The sequence below is a fragment of the Galeopterus variegatus genome, unplaced genomic scaffold (assembly GCF_000696425.1).
Source record: "Galeopterus variegatus unplaced genomic scaffold, G_variegatus-3.0.2 Scaffold9585, whole genome shotgun sequence".
NCBI classification, from domain to species: Eukaryota; Metazoa; Chordata; class Mammalia; order Dermoptera; family Cynocephalidae; genus Galeopterus; species Galeopterus variegatus.
The window spans coordinates 107,719-112,652 of record NW_007735696.1 but is presented as its reverse complement, the minus strand read 5'-3'; positions in this window follow the sequence as shown (position 1 = coordinate 112,652).

Below are 4,934 nucleotides of genomic sequence, written 5' to 3'. Positions count from 1 at the left end.
CCAATAAATAAAGGCAACAAATACTCAAAATCATCACTTCCTAACTATTTTACTGTATTTTGCTATTATCTGTGTTCTTGAGGATATGTCTATTGTATTAGTATGGTGGAGATACTAGATAACAGCGTACTGCTGAGCATCTCTTCCTAACTCCATGTCCAATAATATGAAAATGGTAGCCTGAAATAGGACATAGCAAGAGTATTCACACCATGAAGATTGGCAAATGCTACAAATCAGGGCTTGATTTATTTTGTCGTCTAAACTTAAGAAAGTTGTGGAGATAATATCAATAAAACAAATTAAGTATAAAAGTGTGTCCTATCAGTAGCTGTTAAACAGTGATTAGCACTTAAAAATTAATCTTAAATCATGTCCTGTCTATAAACAATATATTGCAAATAACAAAAAAATTTGAGAAAGCTTTTTTAAATCAATTTTATTGCAATAATCACCATCTAACTCTTAAAAACTTCTTTTCTTCCTTTCTCTTTTAAAAAAAGCAAGGTTTCCTGATTCTTTACAAACTAAACATGCAACTACCACACAATCGATCTAGCAGTTGCACTCCTACACATCTACCCCAGATAAATGAAAACTTGTATTCACACAAATATCTGTACATGAACGTTTATAACAGCTTTATTCCAATAGCCCAAATTTGAAAACAACCCAGGTGTCCTCCAACAGATGAATGGATAAAACAATGGTGATACATCCTTATCATGGAATATTATTCAGCAATAAAAATGAAGAAACTATTGACATGCGGCAATCTGAATGAATCTCCAGAGAATTATGCTGAGTGAAAAAAAAATAAAAAAAGCCAATTCCAAAATTTCCACACTAATGTTTTATTCCAGAAATAAAAACATTACAGAAATACAAACAGATCAGTGGTTTCCAAAAGTTAAGGAATGGGTGGGGAATGGGGAAAACATGAGGGATCCCTGTGATGATGGAAGTATTATGTATCTTGACTGCATCAATATCAATATCCTGGTTGTAATGTTGCACTAAGGATTTGTAACATGTTTTTATCGGCAGAAACTAGATAAAAGGTGCATGGGGTCTCTCTACACTATTTCTTAAAGCTGCCTGAGAATCTACAATTAACTCAAAATAAAAGTTTAAACAGTAGAAAAAAGATCCCAATAATTTATCTACTTCACAATAATAAATAAGTTGCAAGTTGAAAAAAAAAAAAGTGTTTTCTTAATTCCTCTTTTTTCCCCTGGCTGCTCTTCTCACTCTCTTCTTGCCTCTTCTTTTCTCATTGCACATATTTCTCTTTGATTATAGCATTTGTTCCCAAAGATTCAATTACTGCTTGTATGATAAAGTTTCCCAAACATGTACTCTCCTCTTGAAATTCTAAACTCAGCTAGTGACTGGTCATAACCCTTCGAATATTGTAAGACATTACAAACTGAGCATGTACAAAATTTAATGCAAAGAAGTTCAGGGGAGAAAGGCTAGTGTTTTCAATAAATTGTGTTTAAACAATTGGATAACTATTGATCTATACCTCTTACTTTATGCAAAAATTAAGTCAAATGGATCACAGACTTTAAATGTAGTACCTGAAACTTTAAAGCTTCTAGAAGAGAACATAAGCAAATATGTGCATGACCTTGTGTTAGGCAAAAACTTCTAGAATAGAACTCCAAAGCCTGGTTCAAAAAGAAAAATGATAAATTGGTCTTCATCAAAATTAAAAACTCCCACCACGCAAAACACACTAAGAGAATGAAAAGACAAATAAGTCATAGACTGGGAGAAAATTTTTGTAAAGAATAAATACGATAAAGGACTTATGTCTATAATATATAAAGAACATTCAAAACTTAGCCATACGAAATAAAAAATCCTAATAAAAAACTGGGTAAAATATTTGAACAGACATTTCTGTCATCAAAAAAGATAGATGGATGGCAAAAAGCTTAAGAAGAGATGCTCAACATCATTAACAATTAGGGATATAAAAATTAAAGGCAACATGAGATACTATTATAAACCTATCAGAAAGACATAAAATTAAAGACATGACAATACCAAGTGTGGCCAAGGATGTAGAGAAATTTGAACTTATATATTAGTGATGGGAAAACAAAATGGTACCTGCTTTGGAAGACAGTTTGGCAGCTTTTTAAAAAATTACACATGCACCTACTATATAGGCCATTCCATTACTAAGTATTTCCCAAGAGAAATATATATATACACAAAAACTTGTACGTTAATGTTTCTAGCAACAAAGATGAATCTCCTGCTGAGTGCAAGAAGTGGACTCATAAGAGCTCATACCATCATACCGTATATTTCCATGTACATAAAATTCAAATAAATGAAAACTAATCTAAAGTGATAGAACATCAGTGTAGAAAAGGTGAAATCCAGAGGAGAAAAAGAGAGATTGCAAAGGGACTTAAGGAAACTTCTGAGAGTGATAGATATGTTCTCTACTTTTATTGTGGTAAAGACTTCATAGGTTAAAACACCACATTATAATCTTTAAAAGTATGGTTTATTGTATGTCGATTAAAATTAATTTAAAAAGAAGAAGGAAAAGGTTGTGATAAAAGTATAAGATTGGTGCAGGAACTGAATAAGATTGGATATATAAGACTGGATTTTTTTTTATTTAAAAAAAAGGACTATTTTCTTTTCAGTATCACAGGAGGAATTGAGAATTTTCTGCATGCAAATGCAGGTAAGTTTGTAGATTTTGAAGTAACTAGCTACTAGAATATGGGTTTTGCAGCCACTAGCTAATAGTTACCTTCTTATGGTTTATGCTCTTCTGTAAAGTATAAGGTGAAACTGGTAATGAACAAGTCCCGTGGGATTCCCCTTTATTGACAGTCCACATTTTAGAGGCCAACTTAGTCGAGGAAATCCCTGACCCATGTGGGTCTGAGTGCTATCCACTATAGGATCGCCAATCACACCACCAGACAGAACTTAAGGAAAAGCTTTTTATCCAGAAGACGCCAACTGAAAGACAGAGTAAAGTCCCGTTTGCCTCCCCAGTCAACTGAGGGCTAGGTGTTATTTAGGTAAATACATTGAAGAGACAGAATGTAAAGTCTTCAAGCATGACAGACAGCTGCTTTCTGCTTTGAGAGGTGTATCAGGTGAGACAGGATATAGGGTCTTCAAGTGTGACGGACAGCTGCTTCCAATATGATGTTGGTTAATCATTAAGGGCTAGGTGTAAAGGGAAAACAAAGTCATGTCTATAGTGTATAGTTGAGTGTGGGAGGTGGGCAGTTCTACGTTTAAAAAACTCTCTGCTAAGGGAGACCATGGAAAATATAGGAAGATGTTTGAGATAGACATTATGGATAAGGGAAACAATGGTGCTGTTTCTCTAGGGTAATCTTCTGTGATTTTCTGTTCTTATGACAAACCCTCCTATGATAAGTTTTCCATATCACCTTCTAAATTTTTTCATAGTGTGCATAACTGTCATTGCTTTATATATGTCCATGTGATTATTTATTTTACATCTTTCTCACCTGCTAGGCTCGAAGACTATCTTTCTAAAAGGAGAGACTATTTTTGCTAACTTTTGTGTTCCTCATAATATTCCAGCTGAGTGCTTGCCAGACAGTAGCCCCTCAGGAATAAACATATTGAATAAGTGATTAAGAAAACCTACAGGGATAACACAATAACACTCATGTGCAGGAGAGATTGGAGGTCATGATGTCCCAGAGGTAGCTATCTGCATTGTTTGTTATTTTTCCCAGCAGTGTTTGGTCAGCCAGAGGTGGATGAGCACTGAGTAGAGAGACAGCTGGGTTGGGCCAGTTACTGTTTCACAGATGACACTGCACTGGAAGAATGCTGGGGAAAAATGCTGACTTGACATAGATTATCAATGTGTGTTTACAAAGAAATCAGATGAAAGAAGGATTGAACTTAAACAACTATAATTTTATAAATAGCTGAAGGGATTCAATAAAACAAGCCACTGTAGGTAAATCAGTTGCTTGCAAATGAACTGATTGGATATTGAAAGATTGATTTCTCCCCTTAAGGCATTTATGTTACGGAAAAATTAAAATAGAATCTACTCTTGAATATCTAGTTTTTTTAAGCCCTCATTTTTATGGTAACAGTGGTAAAATCACAAATGTAATAATGAACTTTTAACAAAAAATAAAGGTTCGTTTATTGGAACAAGCTTCCATGAAGAAACTGCATGGGGAAGGCATCCATCTGGGGGGACCTGTGGTAATTCTCTATCCCTCTGTGTATCCTCACCCTTTATATGTGACCTTGAAGCTCCTCCCATACAAAATGTGGTTGCATTTCTTTTTTCCTTAAATTTGGTTTAGGCTTGTGGCTTTCTTTGGCCAATAAGATGTGACAAAAGTAAAGGCGTGCCAGTTCTGAAACTTGACTTCAAGAGGACTTACACAGTCCACTTTCTGCAACTCCGCCTAAGCTAGTTTGCTGGAAAATGACAAACGCATAGAGAACAGGAAAGTTAACCCAGCCGAACCATCCTAGACCAGTCATCACCTCTGCTAATGGTCTTTTCAGAGGGACAAGAGTGGGAAAAATTATGTATCTAGAGATGATAATACTGTAAACGTAGAATAACCCCCACACTGACATATGCACTATAGAACTAACTTTGTTTTCCCTTTATAGCTAGCCCTTAATGATTAACTTAGATTGTATTGAAAGCAGACATCCTGTCTCGCACATCTTCAGAAATAAAATGCTTTTCCTTTAAGTTCTCTTTGGCAGGTGTGATTGGCGATGCCATGATGGTGAGCACTGGAACCTACACGGGTCAGGGATTCCCCCAATGAAGGGGAATCCCATGGGACTAGTTTGTTACCAATACCAGGGAACAAGGGCTAAAAGAATGAAGATATTGGGAGATGAGAAGCAAAAGGGGGAATGCCAGTGTAACA